This window comes from Callithrix jacchus, chromosome 4, assembly GCF_049354715.1.
Source record: "Callithrix jacchus isolate 240 chromosome 4, calJac240_pri, whole genome shotgun sequence".
NCBI lineage: Eukaryota > Metazoa > Chordata > Mammalia > Primates > Cebidae > Callithrix > Callithrix jacchus.
Window position 1 is genome coordinate 169924367 of NC_133505.1, and position 14119 is coordinate 169938485.

The following is a 14119-nucleotide window of genomic DNA, read 5'->3' on the forward strand; positions in this document are numbered from 1 at the left end:
CCACCATGCCTGGCTAATTTTTGTATTTTTAGTAGAGACAAGGTTTCACCATGTCTGCCAGGCTGATCTCAAACTCCTAACCTCACGTGATACACCCTCCTCGGCCTCCCAAAGTGCTGGGATTACAGGCATGAGCCACCGCGCCCAGCTGAGAAAGTTTAATTAAAAGAAAATTTGCAAACATTAACTACGAAGTAACAGGAAAGATGTGTCATTTTCATGTTCCACCATGAGCGTTCCTTTCTTGCTCTTTACCATGGAGGGTGGGGGCTGTTGAGTGGTAGCTCCCAAAATATTCCATTTCCTCACTCAGGAACCTGTGAATGTGGCCTTATTTGGAAAAAGTGCCCTTGCAGGCATAATGAAATTGAGGGTGCTGAGAGCGTCGTGGGTTACCCAGGTGGGCTCCAAATCCAGTGACCAGTGTCCTTATCACCTGCACACAGAGGAGAGACGGAAGAGGGAAAGCCCATGTGAAGACGGAGATGGCCTGGAGTGGCGTGGCCACAGGCAGGGGACTCACGCAATCCCAGAAGTAAGAAGAGGCAGGAACGGAATCTCTGTTAGAGCCTCTGAGGGAAGCTCAGCCCTGCTGTTACCTTGATTTCAGACTTCTGCCTTCTGCCTTCTGGAAGTGTGAGAAACTAGATTTCTGCTGTCTTAGACTGAAAGCAGTGGCTCAGCCAGTAATCCCTGCACTTTAGGAGGCCGAGAAGGACCAGACCAGCCTGGGTGACACAGTGAGCCCCCATCTCTACAAAAAGGTTTTTAGAAAATTAGCTGGGCATGGTCGCAGGTGCCTGTGGTCCCAGCTACTTGGGAGGCTGAGGTTGGGAGGATGACTTCAGCCTGGGAAGTTGAGGCTGCGGTGAGCCAAGATCGAACCCCTGACTCCAGCCTGGGTGACAGTGAGACTGTCTCAAAATAAATAAATAAAAATAAAGTATATTTCTGTTGTCTTAAACCACCAGGATTGTGGTGTTAGTTATGGCAGCCCGAGGAGATAAGTGCCATAACTCCAGGCGTGCCCTCCTGCTGGTCGACCCTCTGCTTCTACACGGCACCCCACAGCGCCATGCAGAGCTCTGGGCGGCCCTGGCCATTCCACTGAGCACTCCCTCACCGACACATGAGGGTCCCGTTCCCTTCCGTCCTCACAGCTGCTAAGAGGACAAACCCTGCCACGTGGCCACCTTCTCCTGATGCACGTCAGACTCCTGTCCACTCTGCTGCTTTCTGCAACATTCTGGAGTTGCCCAGCGACGCCACAGCCTTCCTCAGTCATGGCGACTCTCTAGACTTTGCTTTCAGTAGCATTATTATTATTATTTGGGTACAACTGGCAAGACCTATGTGAGTTTCAGCAAAGAACAAAGGGGAATTTACTCTCGAGATAAACAGGAGTTCAGGGCCGGAAGCCCCGCCAGGCCTTCCAAGGTTGAAGAGCAGACGGTGAGGAGCCTCCCAGGCCCTGGCCCTGGGTTCCCGGCAGGGCGCTGCTCCCTCTCTGTGGCCCAACTTCCCTAATCTCTGTCCAACAGGTCATGGTGGCCACCCCACCACATCCCGATTTCCTCTCAGCTCAAGTCTGCAGGAGGGAGGCAGCACCTTGAAATTCCAATTCCAAATCGGTGGAGACAGTCCCACAGGGAGGGGCCCCAGATGAGACTAAATGGACAGAGACGTGTGGTATACACATGGCTCTGGGGCCCGTTGGTGGCGGAGCAGCGTGGCTCTCAGACAGGGGTCTGTGGGTGTGTTAGACAGAACAAAGTCGTGCAGAGGGACAGGACGGTGATGGCGATGTTTCTAGAAGCTGCTGCGCTTGCAATATGGGGCCACATCAAGGGCCTCCTTGCCCGGAACCTCTGCACACAGAAGGCCGACCTGGAAGCATCAGTCTCAGACCTCACACAGTGTCAGTCCTCACTTTCCAGCCCCTTTGAGTTGTTCCCCGCTAGGCACGAGCATAAGAAGTTGTTGAAGAAGGCCAGGCGCAGTGGCTCACACCTGTAATCTCAACACTTCAGGAGGCTAAGGCAGGTGAATCATGAGGTCAGGAGATTGAGACCATCCTGGCCAATATGGCGAAACCCTGTCCCTATTAAAAATACAAAAATTAGCCTGGCATGGTGGTGCCCACCTGTAATCCCAGCTACTCAGGAGGCTAAGGCAGGAGAATCACTTGAACCTGAGAGGGACAGGTTGCAGTGAGCCAAGATCACACCACTACACTGCAGCCTGGGTAACAGAACAAGACTCTGCCTCAAAAAAAAGAAAAAAGAAATTGTTGAAGAAACAACCCTTGGCATCCTTAACTTCCTCCAATCCTGCATCCTTCCAGCATCTCCAGATCAAGCTGAGCATCTGTTAGTCAAGAGTCCCCAGGAATATATGTGTGCTAACCAGCCCTGCCCCCTGTGCCCCCACCAGTGCCCAGCTCTTCATCCCGTTAGACACAGGTACAAACAAGGAAAATACCAATGTGCTAAGCTACCACCCTCCTCCCCATCCCAGGGGCATGAGTTAGTTCATCAGTCTTGGACCTAAGGGACAGACTCAATGTAAAAATCTCTGGAGTGAGCAGAAGTTTCATAGTTTCCCAGATGCGTACGACGAGCTAAGCAAAACTGAACTAGAAAAACTGAAGTCATGGATTCTTACAAAGCTACCAGGAGAAATGGAAAGGCAAAATACATGAGTGGGCCAGGCACAGTGGCTCATGGTGATTATCCCAACACTTTGGGAGGCCAAGGTGGGCGGATCACCTGAGGTCAGGAGTTCAAGATCAGCCTAACCAACATGGTGAAATGTAATCTCTACTAAAAATACAAAATTAGCTGGATGTGGTGTTACATGCCTGTAATCCCACGTACTTGGGAGGCTGAGGCAGGAGAATCACTTGAACCCAGAGCGGGGAGGTTGCAGTGAACCAAGATAGCACCATTGCACTCTACCCTGGGCAACAAGATCAAAATACCATCCCAAAACAGAAACAAAAATTAGCTGGGCGTGGTGGCGGGTGCCTCTAATCCCAGCTACTCGGGAGCCTGAGGCAGGAGAATCACTTGAACTCGGGAGGCGGAGGTTGCAGTGAGCAGAGATGGTGCCATGGCATTCTAGCCTGGGTGATAGAGCAAGACTCTGTCTAAAAAAAAAAAAAATACAGCCGGGCGTGTTGGCTCAAGCCTGTAATCCCAGCACTTTGGGAGGCCGAGGCGGGTGGATCACGAGGTCAACAGATCAAGACCATCCTGGTCAACATGGTGAAACTCCGTCTCTACTAAAAATACAAAAAATTAGCTGGGCATGGTGGCGCGTGCCTGTAATCCCAGCTACTCGGGAGGCTGAGGCAGGAGAATTGCCTGAACCCAGGAGGCGGAGATTGCGGTGAGCCGAGATCGCGCCATTGCACTCCAGCCTGAGTAACAAGAGCGAAACTCCGTCTCAAAAAAAGAAAAGAAAAAAAAATACATGAATGAAGAAGACTGATTTGTTCATATACATGTGATGTCATTGTGTCAAGTGACTTTTACTGCCACATTATAATTTGAAAATAATTAAAATGCTAAAAAATATTTTTATTAAAAAGAATGAGGCCTCTCATTCTAAGCTGATTTCTAGGTGCACATGCCTGGAGATGCCTATTCATACCCGCTCGATACCAGCACAGAGGGGCTCAGAGCTCAGGGCTCCGCCTTAGCTGACAGAGGTCACTGAGGTGGCTGTTCTTTGATTCCCGGGAACCCTAAAGAAAACAACGATCCTGGCTTTGCGTATGAGCCTAGGTGTGCAGTTAAACACAAAGCACAAAAATAAAAGCCCAAATTCCCCATGAAGCGAGGGAAGGAAAAATAGTCCACGGGGAAAAGGAAAGTGCTGTGTCTGTGGCCACTCAGGTGGGACTCCCGCCTTTCCCCCATCCCTTGGGCAGCACGCTCCACAGCCCCTGCGTAATGGAATTGGAGAGGGCCTCCCAGGCAAAGGGCAGAGCACCCTGTCAGGTGTGAAAGTGAATAATGATGAACCCCAGGCTTAGTCCTGGTTGGATAAGGATAAATAAAATTAAAATTCAGAAATTTGCTTTAAATGGGTTGTTAATTGCTGTTGAGCTTTAAATATTTGAGTTTATTAATTTCTCCCTCACCCCCTGAATTATATTTCAGCAGCATTCCCCTGCTATTAGGCTATTAAATCAGACGTATCAAAAAGGAAGCATTTATTTATATCTTCAGAGACATGTACATCTAATTAAGATAGTGTTCCTGTGCATATTTTGTATTAGGCAAATGGTGCCTGTGATTTCAGTTTAATCAGCTCTGAAGGGTCTTGGTAAGTGTCTAGAAGATGTGGCTGGGGCCGAAGGAGGAGGACAGCCTGTATCTTCTGAACATCAATTTCTTGAAGGCCTGCACTGTAAAGATGTAGCTATTCCTAGACACTGTAAAGCCTCCTCTTAAAGAATTCACAATGGAAACCTCCAGGAACAAGAGATTTAGAAATTGGCTGCCCTGCCAGATGTCTGTGTTCATAACAATAAACGAACTAGCCAGCACGAGAGACCGCCGGCTGCATTCCACAAGCTCTAGATGGATTCACTGCCTCATGCCATCCTCAGAACCAGCCAAGGGTAGCGGGGGATTTTTATCCCCATTTTACAGGTGAGCAAAAGAGGCTTACAGAGATGAAGTCCTTTGCCTAAGAGGAAGGGCCAGGACTCAGATTGAAGCCTGCCTGATGGGAGCATCAGCTTTTTCCAGTTTGTCCCCATTCATCGCCTTCCATGATTGTGAGGTATTCCGGGCCACGTGGAATGGTGAGTCCATTAAATCTCTTTTTCTTTATAAATTACCCAGTCTTGGGTATGTCTTTATCAGCAGCATGGAAATGGACTAATACAGGATATGAACTAATTGTCAGTGCCCAGGGGTAGGAGAACCCAGGGCCAGTGCTGGTCTGCAGATTTTGTTGGACTGTAGCAAGTTTCTTATCCAGCAGATCTTTGTGAAAAGGCAGTAGATTCCCTCTTCTAAAGGGTGATCAAATTCCCCACATGATATCATCTGAAATCATGGAAACGATCATTTGCTACTTCCATTTGTTTATGTTTTAGGGCTTCTTTAGCTCAAGGTTCTTGACTCTTTTTTCTGTAATGTGGTACAGGAAGACGGTGGAGAAAGTATGAGTTCGGGTTACATCAGCAAAACTCAGGACTGAATCATGGGGTCCACCCCTTTCAGTGCATGACTCCTTGGGCAAGGTATTGAATCCCAGAGTCTGTTTTTTTCAGTAGTAAATCCAAATGCCTACTTCATGTCCAGCATTCTACACCTATTTGACCCTAGACCTACAGTTATGGTAACTACAATCACATGTGGCTATTTACATTAACAGTCATTAAAATTAAATAAAATTTAAAATGGAGTTCCTCGGGCATCCTACACACATTTCAGGTACTCAGTAGCCACATGTCTGGTGGGTACCAATGGGACAGTGCAGAAAAAGAATTTTGTCTCAACACAGAACATTCTGCTGGGAGCACTGATTTAGAGACTGGAAACCCCAAGGAGACATGGGCCATGTCTGCAAGCGGGGGGCAGTTTTCCATCAAACAAACTTTGAATGAGAACCAGCTATGTGCAAGCCCTGATCTGAGCATGAGAGAGGATTTGTAATCAAAACAAAATTCTCACCCTCAAGGATGTGTTGCTATTAATATTTAAGGTCTTTGTGACTTTTCTAATGAATGAGGAAGCAGAGTACATTGCCCAAGGATATTAGCATAGAGTCAGAGCCACATGGCTTTGAGTCTGATCTGAATGATATGAGTATGTTTACCTACTCAGTCTGAGTCTTAGTTTCCTCATCTGTAAAGTGGTTACAGTAGCAACTTCACAGGACTGTTGCAAAAATTTAATGAGAAAATGAATGTAAAGGGCATAACACAATGCCTGGCACAGTAGGTGTTCAAAAAACTATGGCTCCCCTTAGTAAGGTACAAATCACTTCACCAATTGCTAGTTTGTTCACGCAATAGATGTCTCCTGCTCTCTGGAATTTCTTGATTTGCCATTAAGTTCACATCTCAGGATGTTCCTAGAGGTGATTTGGTAAAACGCTACTAGTCACGCTCAAGGTGCCATAGGAATTCATTCCTTAATTCACATTTTATAATTAACTGCTCACGTAATAATTTTAACATCCTTGCTAGTATTGAGTGCTATAATTGCAGAGTCTCAGAGTTTGAAGAGATAGGGAAAAAATAGTTGAATTCATCTCTTATAAAGAAAGTGAAACTCAGGGAGAGGGAGTGATTCGCCTCAAGTCACACAACTATTTAGTGGCACAAGGACTAGAACCCGGGTCTCGAATCACCAAACACAAAGTCTTAGCATTTCAACCAGTTTTCTTCACTCTCTAGCTGCTTGGCAGCTGTTCTATCTCCCAAAGGAAAATTACAATAAACTCTTGGTCATCCATAAGGCCAATAAAGCTTCCTCATGTCTGAATGCCAAAGTGAGTGTCCATTTAAAATAACAGAAGACGGCTGGGTAAGGCGACTCCGCCTGTAATCCCAGCACTTCGGGAGGCAGAGGTGGGCAGATCACTTGAGAGTTAGAGACAGCCTGGGTAACATGGTGAAAACCCATCTCTATAAAAAAATCAAAAAAAGTCACCGGCCGTAGTGGCATGCCCCTGTGGTCTCAGCTACTCAGGAGGTTGAGATAGGAAGATCACTTGAACCTAGGAGGCAGAGGCTGTAGCGAGCTGTGATTGTGCCACTGCACTCCAGCCTGGGCAGCTGACCCTGTCTCAAAAAAACAAAAAATCAAAATAACATAGAAGGCAATTCCTGGGAAAGCACTTGGGATTACTGTGTGAATTCCTGCCATCTGTGGCAGCCACGTGGCCCATGTGCCATTCACCGCCCGTTTTGGTTTCTGCTACCTCTTTTCTCCCTAAAGCCACAATCCTGGAAGGACACTGCTTTCTGCTTTCTGTTATTCCATCTGGAGAGTGTTTGGTGTCATCTAAAAGGAGATAATGCAGAGCATCTCCTTTTTTTTCTGGTCATTGGATAGAAAAGAATCTTGTGCTTCGTCCACTTTTACTGAAATTTTCAACACGCTGAAGTTTTGATAGAAAGGGAATTGATGTTAAGAGAAATCACACTTGGGTACATGGGAGGGAAGAGAATCTCAACTGGGTTTGAACTTTACTACCAGAAAATAAAAGGTTTTGCAAAAGTGATAAATTTTTCTCAATGGACAATGAGGCTGTGAATAAAGAAAGCTTCTTTTTTGTTCCTTAACAAAAGACTTCTTGCTTTCCTCTCCTTCAGAGCCCAAAACTTTCTTTATGTTCCCATTAGAAAGCACAGAAAATGAAAATTACAGCCAGCTCTGGGTTGGTCATAGGCCGCCTGGATCTTTTTCATCACCTGACATCTCCTGAGTCTCCATCCAATTACAGAGCGCAGGCCTGGGAGGGATAAGGTTCCCTCTCCTCATCCCGCTCCCTCTCTGGCAGAGGAAGGGAGGGTGGAGAAATGTGAACAGCAAGAAGGACATTCCCGCCCCCCCCCCCGCAAACTTGTGGCATTTCAAAGCCAAAAAATAGAGAAAGAGTCCCTCAATCACCAATTGATCAAAATTACTAATGTGTGCAAACTTCAGATAGTCATATACATATTCAATTTCTCTGTCAGAAATTTTTTAAAGAATTAAACAATCTAGTATGTGAGTAGCAGACAGCAACACAGTTCTGCCTTTGTAGGAGTCAGGTATGCAGTTACAGACCAACAACATTGTAGAAGTGAGTGGAATCATACTTGGGTTTGAAATGTTGCATTTTTTTAAGTGTATGGTTAATTTCTACTCTGTGATTGAATTTGTAACAGAAAGCCCAGCCCTGCAATTGGACTCTGATTTAGACAATCATAAAGGGCTCATATTTCCTTTGGAATCTTATGGCATGTGGCATGTACAAAAATGTCCCAACAGGAAGAGGAGGGAAGAGGAGGAAGTGTGTGGATAGTTAGATAAAGCACGGAAACTGTCATAAACTCACCTCCCATCCCTTCGCACTCCACACACACAGAGTGATCAACTCCTTTCTCCCATATGATGCTAGCACTCGTAACTCCTGGGGCTTTGCTCTGCGCTGAAGCACTCTGGATGTTCTGCAGAGCTACACAAAAATGGGGATTGATTTCTACTTGGATAAAGGTAACACGATTAGACCTGAAATTGGCTCTGTGTGTATCATGACTGTTTGGGATTAAGATAACTAAAGAGTAGAATTTCCTGTCAGTGACAAGCTTTAAATTAGAGGACAGAATCAACTTGGGGAGTCCCTGGGGACCTGTGGCCTGATCTAGCACATGAGCAATGAAGCTTTCCCTGGCTGTGTCTGAGGGGCCTGGCTCCCTTCTGCCGCAGTGGGCCCAGCTGCCTGCAAGCCCGTGAGGCAAAGCCCTGGAAGTCTTGGGCAGTGTGGCTGGTGGTACTGGCTCCCTCTGAAGATTCATGGCTCTCCCTGTGGCTCCACACCACTCACTTTGGCTCCATTAACTCAGTTCCCAGTTTCCTAAGAGTTATGTTAATTTATGAGACGGTTTGGACTCACTCACTGGCCATGACCTTGGCCTTCACCCCAGGATAGTATTTTCAGCATGTGTCCTCTGGTGCTCCCACTGCAACCACGGGCAAGAGGCGCTCATCCTATCATGGCCCCACACCCAGCTCAGAGAGACAAAAGCCAGGGCAAACGGGAAAACGTATTCTAGTCCCCGGGCCCGATTTCCAGTGAGGCCAAGGACCCAGATGGGAAGTGGCAGAAGGATGGAGTTGGCAGGCTGTGCCTGCTGTGCACCCCACTTTTACCACAATGTCCTGCACGCTTTTCTTCTGGCAGCACCAAAGGTCGCTACCCACTCTTCCTGCAGAGAAACATGGCACTCATTCAGGTTTTAATCCTTCGGAGGGACAAACGTACACATGTAGCAATTTGAGAAGATGCACAAAGCTATGTGTGAGAAGCACCAGTGAACGCAGTCAGATCACACATTCGCACAAAATACAAAAAGCTCCACAAAGGTACAGGGCCAGCGGAACCGATGGCCTACAGCAGTGGGCTTCACCAATCTTGATGGGTGCAAGGGACCTGGATAGGCAGTGAGATAACCAGAGATGCGCTGCAGGGAGATGGCACCCACATGAGCCAGTGCAGGGCAGCCGGATCTAGCTGACACATTGAAGTAACCAAGTACAGAATGGAAGTACCCCATCACAGGGCCACAAAAAACTCCACACAATGGGCTCGCACAGCTATTGTCTAACAGACACGGGTTTCAGTCGCCCCAGAGGGAACTGCTCAAGAATGGAAGACTCTGCAAATAGACCTGAAGCGAAGAAGCAGAACATTACACGAGCACAGTATCAAAGAATCTGTATTTGTGTTGTTATTCTTCTGTGGTTTCTTTAGGTAATATTCTAAAACATAGTTAATTGTGTATGCATTATAAATAATGTATTTTGTCATTTACATTTTTCTAATTGAAAAAATTTCAGGGATCGCCCCAAGTAAATCTTATGCATGATTTAATAGGTGATGAATACAATTTTAACTATAAACAAAATCTCTGAAACAGGGCTGCTTCTCAACCCGTACAGCTAGCGGGTGGCCTTGATTCCTGCTTCTGAACTGTCACGACATTATAACCTAGAGTGGTTTGCGTTACAGGAACTGACCAAGTGCAGGGAGAGAACCCGAGTAACTTGATTTACCTTTCATTGGTATCACACTTTAAACTTTTCAAGGCCACTTTCAATCTGTTCTGTAGTCTGCCCCTCACATCACCACGTAAGGCAGGGGCAGGTTTCACTTTCCCCACTAGACAGATACTTAATCAATTTGCTAAGGGCACCCTCACTAGAGAGTGGTGAGGAGAAGGCCAGACCTTGCGCCAACCCTCTTTTGCGTGAGCATGTATCGCTTTCATAACCTTGGACCCTTCTTCTTTTCTGAGGACACCACCTCCATTCTTCAGGAAAACTGCTTCTCTCACACTCAAACTATCAGGTGCCAATGGTGGCTTCTAGTAATCCACTCGCATCCAGCGCCTCTGACCTGGGCTAAGCCAAATGTTCTTCTCCTGGGACTCTTCAGCTGGCATCCAGCTTGGGGTGAGGAGGTGGGCAATTTTAGCCACGATGTTCTATTTTGTTTTTTCTTTAGCACAGTCGTGAGATGTGAGGGCAGGAGTAGCTGGTGGCTCCGCATCCAGCCATGTGCAGGGAGTTTGTCTGAGAATGAAAATAACATGCAGGGAGAAGAGAAAAGAGAAAGTCTTGTTAGCATTCCAGCTTCTGCTTCCAGTGGGTTTTAAGGCTCGGTTGCTTCCTTGCCCTTTCCATGGTTATTTGAGACTTTCAATAAAAACCTTTTCTTTCTTTGCTTAAGCTATTTCAAGTTGACACCGTGGGAGGCTGAAATGGGTGGATCACCTGAGGTCAGGAGTTTGAGGCCAGCCTGGCTAACAAGGTGAAAACCCATCTCTATTAAAAAAATACAAGAATTAGCTCAGTGTAGTGGTGGATGCCTATAGTCCCAGATACTCAGGAGGCTGAGGCAGGAGAATCGCTTGAACCTGGGAGGCGGAGGTTGCAGTGAGCCGAGATGGGGCCGCACTCCAGCCTAGCCGACAGAGCAAGAGTCTTTCTCAAAAACAAATCAACGAACAAACAAAAAAACCATTTCAAGTTTAGTTTTGGTTATTTAAGAAAACAAAAGAGTTGTAAGAAATCTGTCCTCAAAGTTACGCTGCAATCTAACTTCCATCCACTTCAATCTCATTTTCATATGTGAAGAAGTACAGGCTCAGTGAAGTCGAACAGGTCACCCTGAATCCTCCACTGAGTTATCGGTATAATTATGTTATTCGCCACTACATGTTGTGGATCCTATATATGTAATTAGTAAAATTTCACATCTACTACTTCCTTTGATTTTTGTGACAAGATGGAAACAGAACAAGCATTGTTAGCTGTAATTTTAGATGAGAAAACTAAGGTTCAGAAAAGTGAGGTGACTTCCCCACTGTCCATCAGCAGGTTAAGAAACAGCTTGAAGTAATGTTCCTTCTAACCATACCTCATTATATATCTGCATATACACACAACACGCCTAGACATATGTGCACACAGAGGTTCATTCAGTGAGTGTTTTAAGGTATTGCCGTAATTATTTGTTCTTCTGCATCCTGCCAAAATACTGGTGTAGGAATCACCTGGCTCTTCTGCATTTCTAACTGGTATAAAACATTCTGCATTATCTTGAGACTTGGTAAAATATAAATAGCTCGTACTTCGTCTCTCTTGGTTTTGATACCTAATGGAATGTGAAAAAGCAAGATGACACATAAAAAGGGAGCAAAAGATAACTACTGCAGAGATTAATTTGGGGAAAGCTCCAGAATTAGATCATGTAATTAGTTCAGTTTAGAAGTCTTTGGTGGAATTACATTTATGCAAACAAATTTCATTCACATAGTTTGGGGAAACTGAATGATTTTATAGATGAATTATCCTTAAAATGTAAGGTTATGTAAGTCTTACTCCTCATTTTCTTCCTGATAGCAATGAGCTTAAAACAGTCAAGAAAAGTCAAGATCCAGCACTTGGTTTTTTATGGAAAAATTGATGGCATATACTAAAATGGTGGGAAGAAGGCTGCCACTAAGCTAAAGTACAGCAACTCTTTAAAAGACGTAAATGCTCCTTGAAGGCAAGTAGCCATGGCTGGTAGGCTCCAAATGTGATCTGTGCTGGTTTCCATGTCTTTGTGCAATGCTGTACAGGGGTGAAGTGAGTAAAAGGCTAGAATGGATCTGTGGTTTCCCAGTTGCATTTTTGTTGTTGTTGTTTTAGAGTGAAACATACAAAACTATTAAAGGTGGACTGGCGGACATTGTAGGAGTCAGAGAAGGGAATGCGGAAGCCACGGCTCTTCCACAGCCTCCAGGTGAAATGAGTTCTGTGACTCATTTCAAGTGTTTATGACACATATTAGCTGCATTTACCATATGCTTAAATATTGAATACAGTAAAAGGATTGTAATGTAAAACATCACAGTGGGACTCCTTCCTTAGGTTATGATAATTCAGATTTAAAATTCAACTATGTAGATAACACAATTAACCAAAAATGATTAAGTGAACTCATTACAAATTTTAAAAAGAAAATGTTTGTTTGTTTGTTTGTTCCTCCAGCTGAACTGAATGGTCATTTCTCAATGTGGACAAAATAAAATGATTATTTCATTGTGAGAATACTTCTTGGATAGCTTCTCCCCTGTTTACAAAGCAACTCTTTTCAGACGAGTTTGTACACGTACACACTGTCAGAGAACAGAGGAAGACAGGTCAGGGTGGTTTTGAATCTGGCACTTAGCCAGGAAACTTTTAATTTCAGTTTGGATTCAGGCTTTGCTGTGAAACATGTCTCAGTCTAGGGCAATAACAGTTTTAGGCTGGAGAAATCTCACAATGTGTAACTGCCACTCCCAGTGTCTCCATGGAAACAGCTGGGGGCTGGTCTGCCAGTTGCTATCACGTTTGAGAATGATGTGTAATCACTCTGAAATAGGCAGTATTTTTTTATTGCATTTTAGGTTTTGGGGTACATGTGAAGAACATGCAAGATTGTTGCATAGGTACACACATGGCAGCGTGATTTACTGCTTTCCTCCCCTTCACCTAAATCTGGCATTTCTCCCCATGCTATCTCTCCCCAATTCCCCACCCCTCCGCTGTCCCTCTCCTATTTCCCCCCCCTACAGACCCCAGTATGTGATGCTCCCCTCCCTGTGTCCATGTGTTCTCATTGTTCAACGCAATATTTTTAAACTTTGCAGTGAGCTGGGCGAAAGCTTCAGGGATCAAATGTTCGAAAATGTCTGGGAACAAAAATCATGCCATGAGACAAAGCTTTGCAAGGAGATAATGCAAAATGAACTCTTTAATATTTCAGTTCTGAGTTAAGACTTCATGTAGATATTTTCATTTATTCCTTACTGTTTTAATACAGATTTGGTCAGGTTCTGGTTTGAGAAAAGAGGTTCAGCAAAGTTTTTCTACTTCATGAAACTCTGTGGTAATAAAGCTGTACTAGGAAAAAAAGAGTGGTTAGATAAAAGAGGAGGTCTCCAAGTTATAGACTGAAAATACTAAATGTTGCTTATATTTTGTGTGTATTTAATTATGTTTAAAAAGGTAAATGAGAAATCATTTATATACTGGTTTCTGAAAGATAATTTGAATTTATTAAAATTTTCAAATTTTGTGTACTTTACTCAACACGTGACTATTTCGCTGAAATTCTCACGTTTTGTTTTGGTGTCAGGAGAGGCACTGTTTTTCACATATAGGATTTACCTCCATATTTGGATATATTTCTGTGACACTGAAGTCTTTTCCATGAAGGTCCTGGAAGGGAAATTTTCAATCAACAAACACCGAAGGAGACCACCAACCATGGACACACCTTTTTTCTTAATAAATAATATTGGTGATGTCTTATCATATAGTCAATTCCTGATGGAAATTATGGCTAAGCAAAAGAAAATAAAATAACATTGATAAGATAAAAATTCTATGTTTTTCTATTTAAAATAAAAATATTGATATAACTTTATTCTTTCATGATTATTTCTACAAAACAAATTTCCAGAAGTGAAATTATAGCCCTCCTCAACACACACAACCTGAATCTTTTGATAACTATTAGCAAACAGCCTTGCAAAAATATATCAATTTATAGTATTATCATCAGTGTATTAGAATGTCTTTCTTCTCCTTGTTAACCATGGATAATATAATGAAAACTTTTCAATTTTATGGGTAAAAAATTAGTTTTCATGTTAGTTTCATTTTCCCAGACAAACTTCGACACTGAACAGTTTGTCCCCAGCCCCCTCTGCCCTACTGGTCATTTCTCTTGTGTGCTACCTCACACCTCCCAACACTTTCCAAAAAAATGCCGTATCTTGGCTTTCAGGGAACCCTGTTCCAGTATATTCTAGTATGTTCCTCCACAGAACACTATTGCAAGGGCCTGA